Here is a 22,913-nt window from a genome sequence, read left to right as displayed (position 1 = left end):
ATTTTTGAAGATGTTTTTTTTGGGGCACTCCTTTTTTGTCTATGCTGCATGAAAAAATATAGATATGCAATATACCTATGTGTGAGAATATATTGTTATTGCAGTCAAATGATTTTTTTTATATTTATATTTTTTTTCCTTTCAATTTTGTTAGCACCATTGTTGCATTGTTGCACATCAATTAAATTTTACTGTTGCAGTTGTTAACACGTACAAAAATACTCCAAAAACACATACACATTCAAACTTATATATGACTGCATATTCATACCTATTTGATGGGTGCGTTGTTGTTGATGACATTGCGTTGCAGGCTGTTAAATTGGCAAACCAACCAATGCTTGCGAAAAGACAGAAAAAAACTTTTTTGTATACACCACAGTGATGGTCTAAACTTATCTTAAAAAGTATTGGATTCGAATGCTGTGAATGAGTAATAACGAAAAAGAACTTTTCATAATTAAAATAATCAGAAACTAACAAGGGGTTGAACTGGTTTCGAAAAGAGTTAAGTTGAAACAGCTAAGATAAGCTTTACTGGCCGGTCAATAATAACCTCACATAGACTGAAATTGTCCATAATGTTACTTAGAATTTGGTTGACGACCAAACGGAAGAATCCCAATTAGGTACCGCGACTTTTAGAAAAGATCTGTCCACGTTGCAAGTACTAAAGTACTAAATGTTTTCTGAACCCAGCTGAATTGCTACTTCGAGATCTTGGAGCTATGCTGACATTAACAGCTGGAGCTTTGACCTGGTGAACTCAGGACAAGAGCATAGCACCAATACTTCCTCGCACGTTCTACATCTGCTTTTACTGACAAGGGCTAACTTATAAGCATGTGATGCCAGAAGGCAGTGCTCAGTTGGTTCGCCCACGTTAACAAGTCCAACTTTGTAGAGATATGGGCCACTTTGTGAGCCTTATATCGTAGGATTTTCACATGATCTTGGAAATTTTGTAACCCGCGCTTGTCCACGCCTTTCCTGCTTGATGAATCATATGCTTATCCTGTCCCCATTCGATTTCTCCCAAATGGATTAGGACGTATTTTATCGATTCGGCGAGTATTGCGCCCTCCTTTGCCACCTCATTGGCTTTTCGTTAATTTCTATCACTGTATGACCAGTAACTCAGTAAAGATGTGTGATTCGGACTGAGTGAAGCTTCTCCAATGCTCCTTTGCATTCCAGGATATTTCTTGATAAAGTACTGTTCTTTTATTGCCACCTGACTGCCAATATATTGTATACTGACGCGACTGAAGCTTAAGCGCGCTTCGCCTAGAATGTCTCCTGCTTTCTTCAAGGCAATAATTTTGAGTAAACAGCGAACCCGACCCCTTCTCTTATCTAAGAACCATTGGTTTTATTCACCGCTATTGGGGCTCTAAGAGCCCGCTTGATGCGCAGATACCAAATCAGGTAGTCCGTTCGTCCTGCTATTGATGACGCTATAGTAATATGGTCATATGGTTCGCTATGAAGCTATCTCGAGGCACTGAACCTAGTTGCGAGTCTTAACTCTATGTTACTTGGCAGCATGTTTACAGCTGGAATGTGCAGAATGGCATAGATTGCAGCCATCGGGGTTGCTAACCGGACTCCCGTAATAATAATCATTGATAGCTTGCATACCACCTCTATTTTTTTTGAGGTGGGCCACTTTTTGTTTGGCTGTCCACCAAAAATAAGGATTTCTTAGTATATGATAGGTCTTACAATCGCTGCAAATACCTAATGAGAGAGAGAGTGAGTATTACAGACCTCATATACACTCTTCACTTTCTGCTCCATGTAGGGCTTACACTATAACTTATTGCCTACAACGAATCTTGAATATTTTGTGCAAGTTTTCTTATGAGGGCTTATGCTAGGCAAAATTTGGGACTTTTAACCTCTTGGTAAACAACATCATATCCGTCTTCTTAATTTTTGGAAGGCTTTTTCCACTTATGAACTGCAACGTCACCTGCGTACCAAGTAAACTCGATGAGAATCTTATGGAACCGTCTGCACATTTGGTTCCAGCGTCCACAGTAGAAGTGATAATATCGCGCCCTGCAGCGTGCCCCTCTCCATTGATTATGTGACCTCAAACAACCCATATTTTAAAGTAATCTTCCTACAATTCAACATGCAGTTGATCCATCTGGTTATGGCTGGATGTACGTTAATTTCAATTTTCAAAAAAGACTCCTAAGATACGTTTTTCCTCTAGTGACTTTTCTACCGAATTGCTTTTGGTGCACGAATGTTGTGCTATGGAGAAGACTTTTTCATTCATGTTGGACCTTGCCAAGAAACTACGAGACACATTTTTTATCAGATAACATGTATGTGCTAAAAAATTTGAAGAATATCTTTAGTCACTGTCCGTTTTTGCATGTATGTACGAAGGTATCTCTATTAAAAAGATTATAATAAATTTTTACTGTTAGAGTATTATTCTCATCCCCTGTCTTCTATTTGCATGTTACACAATTGACGATTTGAAGTATTTTGCTGCAATTTTTATGTTTTCGCGTTGACAGCTATTAAAAAATAGAAAAGCAAATGTGTCCAATACGTAACAAACTAACAAATACGCGTCTGATGTATTAGCGTGTTAGAGTGCAAACCTAAACTAAATTTGAACACATAACTTTTGCTAACAACGTTAACTGCACTAAATTCATTCGACCTGCCCGCCGCCGGAATTGCCAAACTATTCATTCATTTCAACATATCCTGACGTCCATCTATTGCGCTGTCTAACATCCGCTAACTGCTGTCATGTGACTTGATCACCACCGCTCCGCAGAATCGTCCTGTCACATTGTCATGCCATTTTGGCTGTCAGTCTTAACCGCTATGCCATCGTATGCCACTCCAACAAGTGCCTACTTTGTCACCTAACATTTTTAGTTCAGCGTAACTTTTGTATGTGGCAAGCATAAATTTCGAGTGAGAGCGATAAATTTGATAAGCGCGAGTGAAATAAAAAAAAAAAAAAAATAATATTCGAATTGTGTGTGTTTTCTTTTTTTGTATTACATGAAAGCGCTTTCTTTTATTTTTCGCCAGTCTAAAATATCCGAAAATTTATTTAAGCGCTAAGTTTAAAAATAGGAGAAAACTTGAATTTATTGCACTTCTCAAATTTTTTCCAATTTTTCACCACCTGCCCTAAATGCCAATCTATACCTACTGTCATCTCCCTCGCTTTTGTTGCATTCAATATTTCTTTGGTGGCGCCTTAACAAATCATTTGCAATTCATTGCCGATAATTTTTTTTCATGCTTTTCCGCATATTACATATAAATTCAGTTCAAATTTATTTTCAACTCACCTGTGAAAAGCCGCCAATTTGTTGCCGTCTGCCATTTGCTGTGTTTTATTGTTGTTGCTGTTATTATTGTAGTTGGTCTGTTTGTGCTTGGAAATGACTTGGAAATGATTTATTGCGGAAAATGTGGTCGGCATATTTAAATTTATGATCCAACAGATTGAGTACGAAGGTGGACCAAGAAACGTGTGCATGTGGACTTACTTACATATCTACCTACGTACATTTTAAGTTTATTTGCATATATTCATTCATATCTTTTGATCTGTGAATAATTCGATGCACAGTCAAGAAGGCTGGTAGGACAGTTGAATTTGTTTATTGATGCAAATTGTTTGGCATTGGTGGGAGAAGAACTCCTTTTAAAGGGGAAAGGTCGATGAGAATAATTTTTATGCTCTCATTGTAAAACAAGGTTTGACTCTGCTATGCGTGCAGTCACCACTTTAAATGTGTAGTACGTTTGTCGGGTCAGCCCCACTATCCCATTCAGAAATCGCCATAAGACACAATCTAGAAGATTTTAATGTATGTTCTAGGTCTCCGACATCCCATCATACTCCTGCGAGTCGGAACGGCATATATGCAGATCCCTTAATCGTTCAGCCACATAGTCAGGTGCTATGGAGTTCGGCTAGGCCGTACCACCGTCGACAAAGTATCTACCCTAGTTAGAATCCACCAACTCCTCAGGTGGTTCAATGATGAATCCGTCGAACTTACAGCATACACAGATGACCTTGCAGTTGTAATAAGTGGATGCTACATTCCAATGATTAGCTCTGAATAGCCCTGTAATGGATCGGGCGCTTCGGGATGTACATAATTGAGCTTCTCTTATTTGGTTTATCTGGTTATCAGTGCGTACCATATACGTCCTTTGATCTGATTTACTAAGAGATATAAGGACCCGAATTGAGTTAAGCCTACGCTAGGAGGAGTGACCATGCAGATGAAGCCTTGTGTATAATATCAAGGAATCAATGTAGAAAAAGGCATCGATTTATCGCTCACTATATCTCTCTCCCTCCCCTCTCTCTCCCCCTCTTTCAATGGGTAGCGATTGTTAAGCCGATCCTAACTATGTAGTCCTTGCTTGAGTTGATATACAAAAAAGAACCTAAATTGAAAAAATGTGATTGGATATGCAGGTTATCAGTGTTAGACATAACGGAAGCCTTGAAAATAACCCAATCTGGCGGCGAAGAAATTAGCTTTAATAACTGCAATGAAACTGATTGGCTCGAGAAAGCTTGAGAGCAGATAATACGGCCATAGTAGTAGTCATGGCATATTAGAGGGATGGATTAGCTGATTCTGTACCTGCGTTGCGATGGGGCTCTTAGAGCCACAGTTAGGGTTGCAAATACATCGATGGTTCCAAAGTAACTGAAGGCGTAGGGAAATTGAAAAGCTGGCTGTTTGTCAAGCGGAAGTAGTAGCCGTGAACAAAGCAATAATATGCCACAAAAAAATAGCTCAAGCTGCAGCCACGTTAACTTTTACATTTTCGCATACCAAGACATCTGAAAGTGTGTACGACTGTTAGCAATTCCTAGAAAGAATTGGGATAGGGAGAAATATACATACATCTACATTTCTCTCCGGACATATGGGATTTTAAAAAGCTGATAAGATAGCTAAGAAGATTAAGCCACAATCGACCAAAAAAGATTGCGAGCTACTAAAATAGTTACACATGATCGACCAAGCAAATATGGCGTGGAAAAAATAATGGGCTGCAAAAAATGACTAACAAAATTACTCTTATCACTAAGAGGAGAGGACTATAGGCTTATGATGGATATTCCTCACATGCTTTTAAATGAGACTTCGTCTGTAATAGCAGATGAAGGAAGTGCGGGTTTATGGAGGATACGTTATGCACTTTGCTTGTACCCTGGCACGCAGGCAAAGATTTCAGCTATAAGGAGCGACACAGCTCTCTGATCTATAAGCAGCAAGTAGCATATGTCCTAGAAACTTCTAGGACGAAGATACTTTATAGCATTTGTCCAGGTTTTCTATTTTGTTTTTCAGTTTGGGCATTGAGAAAAGTTCTCATAATATGGAATTATTAAGTCTATATGAGATCTACAACAACCGGGCAGTTCAACTTAAACTACAAAAACATATATCCAAGAGTGAGAGTTGAAGAAGTTTCTTTAAATAGTGTTGAAATTTGTCCCGATTTTTGCGAAATTTTAGATCGTTTTAGAAAAGCAGAAATCAGTTGGTTCGAAACCTTCTCTGGATATATCTCCTCAAGAAATTAAGTTAAATGATAGCTTACGTGACAGACGTTGTCCTGCCCATTACCACTACCAAAAAAAACTAATATTACCTCTACAGGTACTACTACCACTTCTACTACCACCACCACCATCACTTCCACTCCCAGATTATTGGTAGAGTGAAATATATACTGCTTGGAGGGGTGGTTCCATCCAAACTTCCAAAATTATTAAAGCCAGAAACATAAAGGGTGGCCAAGAGGACCAACTGTGGACATTTCGTTAGGATCGGTTGACTACCCTATATAACCATAGATCACACACATGCATGCAATTATTTATAGGAAGATTTGGACTTAAATTAAGACTCTGTCTCCTTCTATATACCCTCTTGTATATATTATTGGCGGCCGCAGTGGTGTGGTGGTAATGTGCTCCCTCTAACATATCCTGGGAAGATCCTGGGTTCACGCCCCCGGAAAAGCAACATCAAAATTTTAGAAACAATTTTTTACAATTAGAAGAAATTTTTTTAAGGCAAGTCGCCCCTTTGGCAAGCACTCCGAGTGTATTTCGGCCATTCAAAGCTTCTCAGTGAAAACGCATCTGCATTGCAGATGCCGTTGGGAGTCGGCATTAAACCTGTAGGTCCAGTCCCACCAAATTTTAGGAAAACAAGTAAGGAAGGCTAAGTTCGAGTGTAACCGAATATTACATACTCAGCTGAGAGCTTTGGAGACAAAATAAGAGAAAATCACCATGTAGGAATATGCACTTAGGGTTACCCTGGAATGTGTTTGTATGACATGTGTATCAAATGGAAGGTATTTTAAGAGGAAGTGGGTCATAGTTCTATAGATGGACGCCATTTAGGCATGTCGCCATAACGGTGGACCAGGGGTGAATCTAGAATGCGTTTGTGCAATATGGGTATCAAACGCAAGGTCTTAATGATTAATTTAAAAGGGAGTGGGCCTTAGTTCTATGGGTGGACGCCTTTTCGAGATATCGCCATAAAGGTCGGCCAGGGGTGTCTCTATAATTTGTTGGTACAATATGGGTATCAAATGAAAGGTTTTAATGAGTATTTTAAAAGGGCGTGGGCCTTAGTTCTGTAGGTGGACGCCTTTACGGATATCGTTATAAAGGTGGACATGGGGTGACTGCAGACTTCGTTTGTACGATATGGGTATCAAATTAAAGGAATTAATGAGGGTTTTCAAAAGGAGTGGTGGTAGTTGTATAAGTGAAGGTGTTTTCGAGATATCGACCAAAATGTGGACAAGGAAGACCCAGAACATCATCTGTCGGATACCGCTAATTTATTTATATAAGTAATACCACGAACAGTATTCCTGCCAATATTCCAACGGCTCTTTATTTCGCCCTGCAGAACTTTTCCATTTTCTTCTACTTAATATGGTAGTTGTCACACCCATTTTACAAAGTTTTTTTCTAAAGTTATATTTCGCGTCAATAAACCAATCGAGTTACCATGTTTCATCCCTTTTTTCGTATTTGGTATAGAAATATGGCATTTTTTTAATTTTTCGTAATTTTCGATATCGAAAAATTGGGTGTGGTCATAGTCGGATTTCGGTCATTTTTTTACCAATACAAAGTGAGTTCAGATAAGTACGTGAACTAAGTTTAGTAAAGATATATCGATTTTTGCTCAAGTTATCGTGTTAACGGCCGAGCGGAAGGACAGACGATCGACTGTGTATAAAAACTGGGCGTGGCTTCAACCGATTTCACCCATTTTCACATAAAACAGTTACCGTCTAAGCCCCTACCAAATTTCAAAAGGATTGGTAAATTTTTGTTCGACTTATGGCATTAAAAGTATCCTAGAAAAATTAAATGAAAAAGGGCGTGGCCACGCCCATTTTGAGATTTTCTGCATTTTTTGTATTTTTCTGCACCATATCATTACTGGAGGTGAATGTTGACATACTTTACTTTAATACTGTAAAGATATTAACTTTTCTTTTAAAATTTGAATTAAAAAAAAAAAATTATTAAAAAATGGACATGGTCGTTCTCCGATTTTGCCAATTTTTATTAAGCGTAGGTATAGTAATAGGGGTAACGTTCCTGCCAAATTCCATCATGACATCTTTAACGCCTGCCAAATTACAGCTTGCAAAACTTCCAAATTACTTTCTTTTAAAAGTGGGCGGTGCCATGCCCTTTGTCCAAAATTTTACTAATTTTGTATTTCGCGTCATAAGTTCAAGTCACCTACCAAGTTTCATCGCTTTATCCGTCTTTGGTAATAAAATACCAAACTTTTTCGATTTTTCGAAATTTTCGATATCGAAAAAGTGGGCGTGGTTATAGTCCGATATCGTTCATTTCAAATAGCAATCTGAGATGAGTGCCCAGGAACCTGCATACCAAATTTCATTAAGATACTCCAAAATTTACTCAAGTTATCGTGTTAACGGACAGACGGACGGACGGACGGACGGACGGACATGGCTCAATCAAATTTTTTTTCGATACTGATGATTTTGATATATGGAAGTCTATATCTATCTCGATTCCTTTATAACTGTACAACCAACCGCTATCCAATCAAAGTTAATATACTCTTTGAGCTCTGCTCAACTGAGTATAATTAAAAAGACCGGGACACAAATTGGAAGATTGCTTTGGAAGAGAAGCTCGGCCCAAAATCACTTAGGAAGTTATCGCGCCTTACATTTATTTATTTATATATAAAGCAGCAATTTTGTATCCTTCGATATTGTTTTTCGCACAGACCAGAATAAATACCAAGCTGCGAGCAAGGATATCCGATAAATTAGAATTTTTGGGCAGCGTGTAATCAGAAAAGTCGAAAAGTTACATTTCAAAGGCATAGTTCGTACAATTGAACATCTGATGAAGAATAACCTGATATCTGCATTGTCTTTGGGGAAGTAAAGATTCCCAACTACATAGTCCAGTTACAGGCGTAGTTACAGTTGGTCCTTAGAAAACCTCCCTTATTTGAATGGCGTTTTTAGGAGATTTAATAATCTCCCGGAGGCTGTGGGTTTTTTATACAAATCAAATGTAAGGATGTTATCTTTTCTTAGAACGAGTGTAACCAAAAATGGCAACTGTCCATCACTCTCAACTTCTACTGTAAATTTTATGGAATTGTTGTAGGTATTTAGTTCGGCCACCATTGCCTCTATCGCGCCAGTTCGCGCAATAGCAAAAAGATCGTCTACATAATTACTGAGAAGGCGTGGTTTATGGGGTGATTTTTCTTCAAATTTGCATAGTAATTCTTCCATTACGATGTCTGCTATATGGTTTTATGTGTTTATTTATTAATATTATAACATTTTTTCAGTCCTGAAGATGATTTCAAATTGAATTGAAATCGAAATATCGACCTAAATCTATCGCTAAATATATACAACAAGTGTGTGGCCTAGAACCCGCTTTTAGATTATTAAAATTATTACAATTCAAAAGGTGAAAAAGCAAAAAAAAATATCAAAAATAAAAAAAGGAAGAATTTAATTGAGGAAATGTGATAAAAATTGCAATTGCTATCTCCGAGTTTGCTGCTGCGTCTTTTCAAAATTTCTTGGAAAAATTCAATTCAATGCAGCCTTATAATAAAAAGATTACGCGTCACACCAAATTACAAAAATATCACCCACACTTTGCCATAATCACAAACGCTTTGAACTCTACTTCCTTTTACGGAAGTTGACGCTCATCAAGTACTTAAATCTTTACTTACACAAGACATTCAGTGTCTAAGAAATTTGCATAAACCATAATGCCAGGCGAACATCTCATTAGCATGAGTAATTATGATAAGCATTAAAACGGCTTTCAACACCTACTTAGAAACATGCTTAGCAGGTGATTTTCCATAGACAGTCACAGCTAGTACAGTGATAATGGCAACAACAACAAAAACAAATGAATTCAAGCAAAATTTCACAAGCCGTTGCCACATAATAAATTACCACACAACACAAACTTACTTCAATGTACTTACATACATTGGTAGGTGTGCGTTGTTTGTATGTGTAAGCATGTGTATAATTCGCCGTCCTTCATACAGCTAACACAGCTGACGTTATTCACTATATTGAGGCGCAGTGCCCCGCTAACGCTTCAACAACGGGCCAAACAAATCTCAACAGACGGAAAAGTGGTGCCAGCCTAGCGTTTGCTTAGCTGACTCGAGGCCCACCTCTCTCGAAGCAGAGACCAAGTGGCGAGCGGAGTTTCAAAATTTCTACTGCCAGAAAAGTTTAGTTCTCGAGTATCTTCCAGAGCCGAAGAATCAGCCTCACTGTTACCAATGACATCTTTAAGCACTGGCACTCAAATAACTTTATAAGATGCCACTGCAAGTGTGATCAAGCAATTCCTCGCCTCCCTAGACTTCAAGGTGGCAGAACTTTGCGTTTTGATACCCGCCTGATTATCTGAAAAGATGATAAATCGCCTATCAGTTACAGCGGCGAAAAGCATCCCATCTACCGCATCCTTTATAGCGGCGAAATTCGCTTGAAATGTGATGCAGTTATCGGACAATCAAAATCCACGGCTAATGCATAACTTGAGGCAGATATAATCAGGCTTCTTGAAAAGAGCTCGTTATAGGCAACCATCAGTTCCGAAAATTTGTTGCTTAGCTATTGGCTTATTATCGATAGCGACTTTTTGTTTTTTTCTTTTTTTGTCGCATTAAAGGTCTATCGGTATCTGTTCCTTAACAAGCTCATGAGTCGTTGATGTCGATAATGAGTCTATAACACGCCGCTAACAAATTGGCAACAATCCAAGAAGCAACCGTTAACTCTTCGATACTATCTACAAATATAAATTTTTGCCATGACGCGACAACTTTTTCATAAAAAAATTAAATTTTTCGATAACAAACCGATGGTAGAACGATATTTATATTTTATATTTATTATAATTTCCAACTGTTATGTATGTATAACACTCAGCTGATGATTTTTGTTCTGTACCAGAGCAGTTTTAGATCTCAACGTTTAACAAACCTCCGCATATCAACAACTCGGCAGAATCAAATTCCGTGCGTCGGTGGGGCGGGCTTTAGAGGGTATTAATCCGTTGGATTTATTATTATTATTGTAAAAAATCGATAATTTTCGATAGCAAATCAATAATTTTTTAGATAAGTAGTCAATAAATTTTCAGTAAGTAATCGATAACAATTCGATATCACATCGATAACAAATCACTGCTTTTTTAATAACACATCGACAACATTTTCACATATATTCGATAACTTTCCGATAAATTTTCCATAACAAACCGATAACCAATATAATATAAAGCGATGATTCATATGTGAACTTAAACAACTTTTCAAAATTTATAACATTTCAATAACTCGTATATACCTCGTCGATAACACACCTTCATATAATATACCGATAACTCTCAGATGTAACGCCCATAACCAATCGATAATAAATCGATAAATCATATATAAAAAATCGCCATCAAAAGGTTTTTCTCATGTCTGCATTACCACGTACAATACTCCCCCTTTACCCTAAAGTGTAGTGACCACACTTATGGTTACTTTATATATTGCCCCACATAACATGCCAATTCCGAAGCTACGGTAACGCTCACACTTACCATACACTTACATTTTGGATTCCTCCATACTCTGACCAAAGATGTTTACACATACAAAAAAATCTCGTTATTTAATAACACTGTACAACAAGATTTTCAGTAATTGATGAAACCCACAAAATTGGAAGCTCTATCCCTCTCGTATCGAAACCTCATACCAAGTTTTTGGCCTGTAGGTCTGGTTTTTTTTTTGTTTGAGTTTAAAGTTTTTAACCCTATGTGTAGAGGAAAACTTGATAAAATGAAGCAATTGGTTACAAAATAGTGGCTAAATTAATGTTTTTTGGGGCAAGGAATTCTTTTTTGATGTTTATTTTTACATAAAACTTACGATACGATGAGTACTTCTTCAATTACACTTTTTTCGTGGCAGAAATTTAGAACTACAATTTTTTTTAAATACAATACAGCCAAAATTTTCACTACACAAAAAAAGCAGTGATGACTTTCACTTTTTATACAAATAAATAAGTAGTAAACTTTACTGCTTGGCGAAAGCCAACAAGTTCATTGGGGATTGCCTTCTTTCTACAGCAGATATGACTCATTCCACATTTTCGCTTACTCCACCAGAAAGCGTGCTCACTTAAGCTTTCCTAATTCACTCACTCGCTCGTACGTAATCGTCACATTGTTTTGTGACTTTCTTCCTCTTTATTCATTCCTCACCTTTGTTGGTGACATTAGAAGTCAATTTCATTTTAACGAAGTTGTCGCATTCTTAAGTTTATTAAGATTAATGAGTGAAAGCGTGCATATTTTGTTTTGTATGATGACATCACGATTTTTGAAATTAACTGTTACTGCTACAGTTATTCTTGTTGCTGTTGTTGTGCAAATTCCTTATGTAAATTACCTTATGATTACGCGTACGTGTCTTTGTATACATCAAGTGACTTTGTAAAATCATCGCATCTCATTATTGTTGTACAATCTGAAGCTTCTTAGCACTTCCTATTTAGTCACAGTTTGCATGACAAGTGGAAATTTGGTGAGGTATTTAATATGGAACATTTTTTTTATTTGGGCAAATTTAATTACTGAAATGATACTTTGGCTTTTGGCGTTGTTAACTGTAAGAGCTTTATTTGTTAGTTTTACAGTATCACTGTGACGTTTATTTATTTCAACATTAAGACGTGACTTTGATTAATTAATTGGCAATGTGATGTATATATTGATTGAAAAATAATATAATGGATATTAATTGTCGATGCAAATACGAATTTTCCTAAAGTAAAATAATTAAAATTTCATTAATTTGATAGCATAATTATTTTCCTTTTAAGAAATGTCATTTCAAAGTAAACAGAATTCGGAAAATGCTATATATATTTTTATTGGAAGTTCTTTTAACATTATGCAGGTCAAACTTGAAAAGTGAGTAAACTAGATCTCGCCCAGAGGTTGAGCCACAATAGAGGCAACTTGACTCAAAAAAAACCATTTTGAAATTTTCGAGACCTCTTTCGGCTTTTTATGGTAATAAACTATACCGAAATGCTATATTTTTATTATCGGCTTATTACCGAGAGCGAGTTGTTAAAGTGGAGTTAACCGTTTGCCAGATCCCGAGACAGCTATTAATCTAGGTCCTAGAAAACTTTCAGCATTTACATACGGACGTATTTATATTATTACGTAATTCCTGGTACCTAATTGGGGGGTTTCCGTTTGGTCGTCAAACTAATTCTGGTAGCACTATAGACATATTCAGTCTATGTGAGCTTCTTATTAACCACACAATTCAACCTAAATTACCAGTTTTTTATAGCCGATTCCTCGACTTCTTATTTGCTTGCTATAGCTGCGTTACGGATGTGTCATCGGTTATGTAGTAAAATTTTATGAATATCTGTTTCATAATTATACCATGAGTCGTCGATAACATATCGATAACACGCCGATTACAAATAACGATAACAAAGCGCAAGATTTTCGCTATCAAGTTGATAACCTTTTGATAATAAATCGATAAATTTTCAATAAAAAGTCGATCGCAAGTCGATAACAAAGCTATAACAAGCCGGTAATACACCGCTAAGAAATTGGTAACACTCCGTTATGAAATCGATAACTTTTAGATATTAAGTTGATAACTTTTTGATAATATAAAGATTATTTTTCGATTAATTATCGGAAACTTTTCGGTAATAAATCGATAAGTTATCGATAAAATATCTTTAACTTCTTAGTAACCCGATAACTTGCCGGTAGCTTGTCAATAACTTGTCGATAACTTCACGATATTATATCGATTTGTTTTCTGAAAGTAATCGGTATATTTTTAATTAATAATCGGTAAATTTTCGATAATAAAGTAATAGGGTGTTTATAAGAAACTGATAGCATTTCGCGGAAAAATTAGGCAAGGTTTTGGATAAGCAATATAATTTGTAAAATGAGCGTGGCTACATCTTCTTATTCCGCTTTTATATTCAGAACAACAGCTTTGATTGCGATATCTTAAAAATGTTTGAAGATAGGGTGACAAAGTTTGGTATGTAAATTTTATTAAAAAAAAAAGAACTGCTCAACAATCACGAAAGTTGGTTGCGTAATGAAGAAAATTGTGAGTTTGGTCATTTTCCACCGAATCCTGATACAGGAAGTTATTCAGTAAAACTATGAGATAGAGTATTTGCAAAGAAAAATTTTGAGGTAGGATGGTCTGCAACCAAAATATGATATCGAGTTAACTTTGAAAGTTTTATATTTCCAAATGGTAGCTGAAATAGAGTAATACTTCTCTCAGGCGCTTATATGTAACATTATTTATTAGGGTGGTCCTTATGATGGTCAACCGAAGAAAAGTTGATACGTATTCCACACTTTAAGCCGAAACACACTTAATTTACATAAGGGCGTTCCAAATTTAAATGTTGATAGTTGGTTAATAAAGAAGGAAAGAGTTGCATATGATCCATCAAGCAGGAAAGGCGTGGAAAAAGCGCGGGGCTGCAAAATTTCTAATTTCATGTGCAAAGCCTACGATATTAGACTCATAACGTGGCTCATAACTCTGAAGAAAGAAGACTTAAGGCTCATGATGGACACTACTTTCTGGAATCACATGCCTCGTCAGTAACAACAAGTGTAGAAAGTGTGAGCTGCAGGAAGGAACGGTTAAGCACATTCTGTGTTCATGTCTTGCGCTCGCCAGGTCTAGGCTCCAGCTATTAGGGGCAGCAGAGTTGCCAGATCTCGAGGCAGCAATTAAGCTGTGTCCCAGAAAACTGCTAGTATTTGCCAAGAGAACGGAGTTATTCTAAAACGTATCTACTGGCACCTGATTGGGTTCTTTCGTTTGGTCGTCAAACAAATTCTGGTAACACTATGTACACATTCAGTCTATGTGAGGTCCTTGTTACCGACAAGTTCAACCTAACCTAACCTAGTTGGTCAAATGTTGATAACATCAGTTGTTTAAGATTTTGTTTACTAAAATAAAAAAAAAAGGTGGCGAAATTATTTAAAAACAAAATTTTCGAACAAGGACCTCCCTAATAAAATTACATATGTATGTACGAGTGTAATAAATTAAAACGTTTCGCTTTCTTTTGTAATTTGCGACAAGTGCAAAAGTCGAAAACATTAATATGACCAACAATTTCTCTTTCAGTACTTCGAAAAAAAATATATAAAAAGAAATAATAACACGAAAATGTCTATAACTGCACTTTTACAGACGATTTCGTTTAATGCCACCTTGCTATTTTTTTTTTTTTTATTATGGCAGGAATGCAGCTGCAACGGCATTTAGTAAAAGTTCGACCATGAGCGGTGAAGACAAGACAACAGCCAACATGTTTTACATCGAAGACAGATACTAAGGAGCACAACAATAGCAAAAACATTAAAAGGTATGCAGTTTGAGGTCCATTAGCCAAGAAGTTAAGAGCAAAGAACCAAACACAAAAAAGTAACATTTTAATGGTCAACAAAAGGTAATTGCACGGAAAATGTAGTAAAGTTAAAATAATAAGAACGGTAGAGCAATGTTTAAGAAATATACATTAAAGTTGAGGATGAGTAACTAAAATGAAGCAAAAGCAGCATGAGGTATATGGAATAATTAAGCAGCAACAAAAGACGTATAAATATTAAGAAGAAATTAGGAACGAATTCAAAGTTCATAATTTATTAAAATTCTTAGAAACGTACGCAAAAACAACAAGTATGTGAACTGTATCAAATTGTGTCGAAGATATTATACTTTATGAAGGTCACTGAATTAGGCAAGGGTGAACTAGGCGTTCAATTAAAACCTCACACTGCATTTGTGCATAGCTTAAAAAATTTTTATTTTTTTTGTGCTCAGTCCTTTTGCAAAATACTTGAGCCTACCTTAAAGAAATCTTGTATTATTTTCAAAATAATTTATTTGGTATAGACATCCTTCTAAGAAATATCAATTAAAGTCCTAAGTGTAAGTAATATATAAAAACAAATAACGAAGAAATGTTTCAAAATTTCAGGGAGAGGGACAGGGATAAATTAAGCTTAGATCCTTACCTTGATAAATTTCTCGTCAGATATTTAGAACCGAAAATAGTATAAAATTTCGTCCTGCAGAAATCCTGCAGAAATAAGGAGTGCCGGTGTCAAGTGTATCTGGAATCTTCAAACAGGTACGAAAACAGTGCCAGATTTGTCTCATGTGCTGAATCAAAAGTTTTCTTTTTCATGGGTGGAAGCATCGACTGCGCAAAAGTCAGTGTGAGACTCAAATTACAAAACTCTTGCCGTTCAGGAACCAAACCATAAGGCACGATTTTAAATATTTCTGCGGTAGGTATGCTGGGCGCTAGAAGCCATGTCCCTTAAGGTCTCGTTTTTTTCCGAATCACACGATTTGGGAAGCTGCGACAGAACCTCACATATGTATATGGAAACTCTTTACCACTCCAACTAACCCTGTCTGTGTGTTCAAATATACATCATACTGCAAACTTGGACCTGTATATTCCATGATAAAATCTTCCATTATTATGGCATTTTCATTACGTTTCGAACTAGAATTCAAATCTTAAGTAAGCATAGGTAAGCACGGTTTTTATACTCAGCGTGCTTTGCGCACAGATTATATTAGCTTTGATTGGATAACGGTTGGTTGTACACGTATAAAGGAATCGAGAAAGATATAGACCTCCATATATCAAAATCATCAGTGTCGAAAAAAAATTTGATTGAGTCATGTCCGTCGGTCCGTCCGTCCGTTAACACAATACTTGAGTAAATATTGAGATATCTTCACCAAATTTGGTACACGAGCTTACCCGGATCCAGAATAGATTGGTATTGAAAATGAGTGAAATCGGATGATAACCACGCCCACTTTTTATATACATAACATTTTAGAAAACACAAAAAACCTGATAATTTAGTAAATAATACACCTACAGTGTTCAAATTTGACTGATATGAGACTCTTTGACTGATATGGACTGATATTGAGACTCTATAAAAAATTAAAAAAAATTTTTAAATGGGCGTGACACCGCCCACTTGTGATAAAATTAATTTTACAAATATTATTAATCATAAATCAAAAATCGTTAAACCTATCGTAACAAAATTTGGCAGAGAAGTTGCCTTTACTATAAGGAATGCTTGTGAAGATAAATTAACGAAATCGGTTAAGGACTACGCCCACTGTTATATAAAAGATTTTTAAAAGGGTCGTGGACGAATAAAATAAGCTATATATATCTTTTCAAAAAGGAACTTTATATCAATGGTATTTCATTTCCCAAGTGGATTTATAACAATAAATAGGAAAAACTTCAAATTTTAAAAAATGGGCGTGGCACCGCTGCTTTTATGACTAGGCAATTTCCTGTTTCGGGAGCCATAACTCGAAGAAAAACCAACGGACCGTAATAAAACTGGGTACACAAATTTTCCTTATAGCAGGAAATATTTTTGGAAAAAATGGACGAGATCGGTTAAAGACCACGCCCACTTTTATATAAAATATTTTTGAAAAGGTTGTAGACGAAAATAATAAACTATATCTTAGCGAAAAAGAGCTTTGTGTCAATAGTATTTTACTTTCCAAATAGAATTATAACATTAAATTGGATAACAGTAACATTTTTGAAAATGGGCACGGCACCGCCCCTTTTATGATTAAGAAATTTTCTATGTTTCGGAAGCCATAACTCGAAGAAAAATTAACGGATCGTAAAAAATGGGGTACACAAATTTTCCTTATAGCAGGAAATATTTCTAATAAAAAATGGACGGGATCGGTTAAAGACCCAGCAACTTAAATATAAAACAAGTTTAAAAGGGTCGCAGACTAGAATAATAAGCTATAACTTAGCAAAAAATAGTTTTGAATAAGTGATATTTCACTTATCAAGTTTTATTGTAAGAGGAAATGGGGAGACATTTTTTTTTAAACGGGCGTTGTCACGTGTTATGTAGAAAAGTAATTTATCTTAAATGAAATGTACAATTGAAGCTCACGCTGAGTATATAATGTTCGGTTACACCCAAACCTAGACACCTTTACTTATTATACTTAAACTCGCCTACCCGGCTTGACATTTCTCTCCTTATGCGGGGAATTCTTGCGTCGTATGAAACAAATTTTTAACCGTTGAATTTTTTTTGGGAAATTTAATATGCAATAAAAATTAATAACGTGTGTTTATCCATTCGAGGAGCATCGGGCTCACCAAATTAGAACACCGATAATTTTGGATGAATCGTATGAACTTGAACTTTCAGGGCTTAAGTGTGAGTAATTGACAACTGTGCTCATGCTTTGTCGCAGTTGTCCACTAAGCTGGCGACAGGATCAATAGTAAGCGCTTACCACTTCAAATTATTGTAACTGTAAAACGATGTATAGAAGATTTAGGGGAGTACGGGTATGGGCAGTATTCGATGTTAATGAATCTGGTTTGTTCCGATACTAGATCCTTTTTGGTATTAGCACGACTACAGCAGGGACAGTATTGGTTTTTGTCTTACCATCAGCATGCTGGGAACCATCCAAACATCCTTCTTAACTTGGATAAATTTTCCGTCATCCCTAGTCAAATTTGGTTTCGAGAAAAAGCGGTTTCGGCGTTGTGACATCATCAGTGTCGATTTTCGTTCTGATCTGTTTTTGGGGTTTGTCCTGTATTTATGGTTCGTAAGTACATGAACAGGTATTGTCAAATTGATGCTTGTGTATATTTAGGTATGTGTATGTGCTGTGTGCTCGTTCACAACCGAAGGTGGGTTTTACTGATCGATTTGTGTGCCTGACTATGGCAGGTAAAAGTCCGTTATTTTTGTCGTTTGACCTTCTTTGTGGATTTGTTGTTTTTGCGCGTTGTTTTTTGTTTATTTGTTGTTGTGTGTGTGTCTGTTGTACCTGTGTGATTACTTTGTTTCTTGTAAAAAATTATTAAAGGCTCGAAGATTGTGTCAGAAATTTCTGAATAGATCGCTCCATAGACCCCAACCCAGAAAAACATTCACTTGGGACTATGTTCTATATCATAATCTAGGCAAGAATATGATGAAGTATGAATTTTGAGAATAAATCGGTCAATGGGTTAATTCCCGCGAAACTCTTAACAGGAGTAGCCTCTTGGTATCTATGCAGCTATGTTGGAGATTTAATAAAATCGGCGGAGTGTAGTCGAAAGACAGGAATTACACGCTGAATTGGTGTTTGAACGTTTGCTTCCCAGAGCAAAAAAACATAAAACTAGTTGATTAGGAAATAACTAAATTTCTGTTTGAATGATCTAGGTTATATTATTAATGATAAGATGAAGGTATTTTTCCACCACTCGAATTAGTTCGTCATGTACGTACACGAATTTTGCTACTCTCGCTGCACGCATTTTAGAACCTTTGGTTCAAGGCGGACGAGCACAAATGACAGCGTTTTTCACCATTTTATCTAATTCAACATGCACGTATGTGACATGGTGGAGGGCTCTCGCTGAACACGGTTTTTAACGTTTGTTTTACGGCGAACAAACACACAAAAACTTTTTTTTTTTTTTTTTAAATAATAATAATATTTGTTCAAAATATTTTTGTTATATAGAAATTTAATTAGTTGTTTTTTTCATGCACATTGTAGGTAAATATATCAAAGCTTAATTGAAAGTTAGAAATATTTCATTAGAGTGATTCATTTTTGATTTATAGCTGTTTAAGTAACCATTTCATGATTTGCTGCCAGTTTGGCATATTTCCACGCCCCTTATATAGATTCCTCCCATTTTTTTTGAAAGTAACCATTCCACATTGCACACACTTCAGATGAAAATAAGTTAGTACGTATATAGCGATTTTTTTATATATATATATATATCCATGTTCAGTAGCAAATAGAAAATGAACAATGGCGATTTTTTTCAAATTCCATCCATTAAATAAATTATTTTTTATTTTCAATATTAAAAAAAAAAAAAAACTTTTATGAAATTTGTAATTGAAACTATGCAAACCAATTTTAAAAACGTGTTCGATGAAGTTCGAATAATAGGGAAAATTTTACCAAAATTACGAACTTTTACTTAGATTTCCCTGATTTTTTTTGAGTATGCAGTTTTGTAGCCCAATCAGTTTGCGTTGATTTTTGACATTTTTTTCCGAAGGATGTTTTGGTTTTACTTCGCTACAAAAAAAAAAAAAATTTTTTTTGCACATTTTGTGTGGAGGAAAATCTCACTTTTTTGAGAGACCTGTAACTTGCATTTAGTTAAGCTAAAAGTGCTTAGACTACAAGCTACGTTCTCAAAAGCGTTCAGGGAACACTTAACAATAACTTTCTCGAATTTCTTTGAAAATGTATTAATGTCTATGACTGCAGCTTTTTCGAAAACGTTTTTGAGATTGTTTTGCAGAGTTTCAGTTACCAAAATGCAAGAAGTTTTCCCCTAAACTATCAAAACTATGAAAACGAAGAATTTAACTATCAAAATTCCATAAAAATTGCCACTGTGATGTTTCATTTCGCTGTTGAATCTATTTAACACTTTCGTATGTATGTATGTTTATCAATATCTTCTGCATGCCATCTTTCACTATTTTTGTTCTTTTCATTTAAATTTCCCATAATTTCCACAACAACTTTTCTCAAACTCCACGCCAACAATAACCCAACACCTTCAATGAAAATATGGCAAATTCAATAATCGATTATGTTCGACAAGTGTATCCTTTCCGAATACATGCATGTGATGATTACTCACACCGGTGGCGATGCATTTCAAACAGTTGGCGCCATAGCAATTTCACTTTTTTGTCTTCGACATGCAGCATTTCATCTCTAACCATTGTCTCATACGCTGCTTGACTAATGGACTAACTTCTGCTTGGAAAGCACATAAATCATATGCCATTTCGTATGTATGAATGTGTGTGTTGCTTTGCTGGAGAGATAGTAATAAAGTTTATCCTTACACGTATGGCAATGTCAGGCGGTCAGCCGGTCAGCTTTGTAACTCCACCTTGATCATCAGCATGGCTAACGTAGAGTTTTACTTATACACGTATGTACCTTTTCATATTCTCTAATGTTCACATGTTCTCAGTGTGAAATATCGGTAACAACAAGCCATTAGTACGATATCGACGACATCCGCAATCCGTTGGGGTGCACACACACAAACACAAACACACATTCTTATACCATACTTGTCTTGCCACAGCTGGTATCACATGAACTTGGACTTAAAGCGAGAGATATGTATGTGCATTAGGGCGGGTCGATTTAAAAGTCGCTCATTGTTCTGTGAAAATCGTATTCTAGGGATCAAAATAAGAAACTTTGCCGAAGGAACCATACCTCTAAAACGAATTCTGATGTCCCCCCCTTTGGGTCGAACTTTTGGGTAGGGGCAATTTCAATTCTAAATGCTGTGTCTTGTGGTGGCTTAAAAAAACAACACAAGCAATTTTACGATCTGCAATTATGTCACAGTGATACCTTCATTTTTTAAAACGGTTGAATAAAAAACCCACACAACTATGTTTACGACATACAAATGCATCACAGTGATGCCTTGGTTTTAAAAGGGGATTGTAAAAATGCTAATTTCTAATAATTTTTTTTTATTTCTTTTCTATTACTAAGTTAAATTCAATTTTTCTTTTACATATGTTCTGACTAAATAAATTTCTGAAGAGAAAAATAAACTCCAAAAAGAAACAAGTAAGGAGGGCTTAGTTCGGGTGTAACCGAACATTTCATACTCAGTTGAGAGCTGTGGAGACAAAGTAGGGGAAAATCACCATGTTGTAAACAGAACCTAGGGTAACCCTGGAATGTGTTTGTATGACATGTGTATCAAATGGAAGGTATTAAAGAGTATTTTAAGAGGAAGTGGGCCATAGTTCTATAGATGGACGCCATTAAGGGATATCGCCATAAAGGTGGACCAGGACTGACTCTAGAATTTGTTTGTACGATATGGGTATCAAATGAAAGGTATTAATGAGTATTTTAAAAGGGCGTGGGCCTAAGTTCTATAGATGGACGCCTTCTCGAGATATCGCCATAAAGATGGACCAGGGGTGACTCTAGAATTGGTTTGTACGATATGAGTATAAAGTGAAAGGTGTTAATGAGTATTTTAAGAGGGTGTGGGTCTTAGTTCTATATGTGGACGCCTTTTCGAGATATCGCCATAAAGGTGGACCAGAGGTGACTCTAGAATTTGTTTGTACTATATGGGTATCAAATGAAAGGTGTTAATGAGTATTTTAAAAGGGAGTGGGCCTTAGTTCTATAGGTGGATGCCTTTTCGAGATATCGCCATAAACGTGGACCAGGGGTGACTCTAGAATGTGTTTTTACGATATGGGTATCAAATTAAAGGTATTAATGAGGGTTTTAAAAGGGAGTGGCAAGTAGTTGTATATGTGAAGGCGTTTTCGAGATATCGACCAAAAGTGGACCAGGGTGATCTAGACCGTCGTCGGTCGGGTACCGCTAATTTATTTATATATGTAATACCACGAACAGTATTCCCTCCAAGATTCCAAGGGCTTTTGATTTCGCCCTGCAAAACTTTTTCATTTTCTTCTACTTAATATGGTAGGGGTCACACTCATTTTAACAAGTTTTTTTCTAAAGTTATATTTTGCGTCAATAGACCAATACAATTACCATGTTTCATACCTTTTTTCGTAGTTGGTATATAATTATGGCATTTTTTTAATTTTTCGTAATTTTCGATATCGAAAAAGTGGGCGTGGTCATAGTCGTATTTCGGCCATTTTTTACACCAATACAAGGTGAGTTCAGATAAGTACGTGAACTGAGTTTAGTAAAGATATATCGATTTTTGCTCAAGTTTTCGTGTTAACGGCCGGGCGGAAGGACAAACGGTCGACTGTGTATAAAAACTGGGCGTGGCTTTAACCGATTTCGCCCTGTTTCACAGAAAACAGTTATCGTCCTAGAATCTAAGCCTCTACCAAATTTCACAAGGATTGGTAAATTTTTGTTCGACTTATGGCATTAAAAGTATCCTAGACAAATTAAATGAAAAAGGGCGGAGCCACGCCCATTTTGAAATTTTCTTTTATTTTTGTATTTTGTTGCACCATATCATTACTGGAGTTGAATGTTGACATAATTTACTTATATTCGGTAAAGGTATTAACTTTTCTTTTAAAATTTGAATTTAAAAAATTTTTTTTTTTAAAAGTGGGCGTGGTCCTTCTCCGATTGTGCTAA

The sequence above is a fragment of the Eurosta solidaginis genome, chromosome 1 (genome assembly GCF_040869045.1).
Source record: "Eurosta solidaginis isolate ZX-2024a chromosome 1, ASM4086904v1, whole genome shotgun sequence".
In the NCBI taxonomy this organism is placed as follows: Eukaryota; Metazoa; Arthropoda; class Insecta; order Diptera; family Tephritidae; genus Eurosta; species Eurosta solidaginis.
This window is presented reverse-complemented; position numbering follows the sequence as displayed.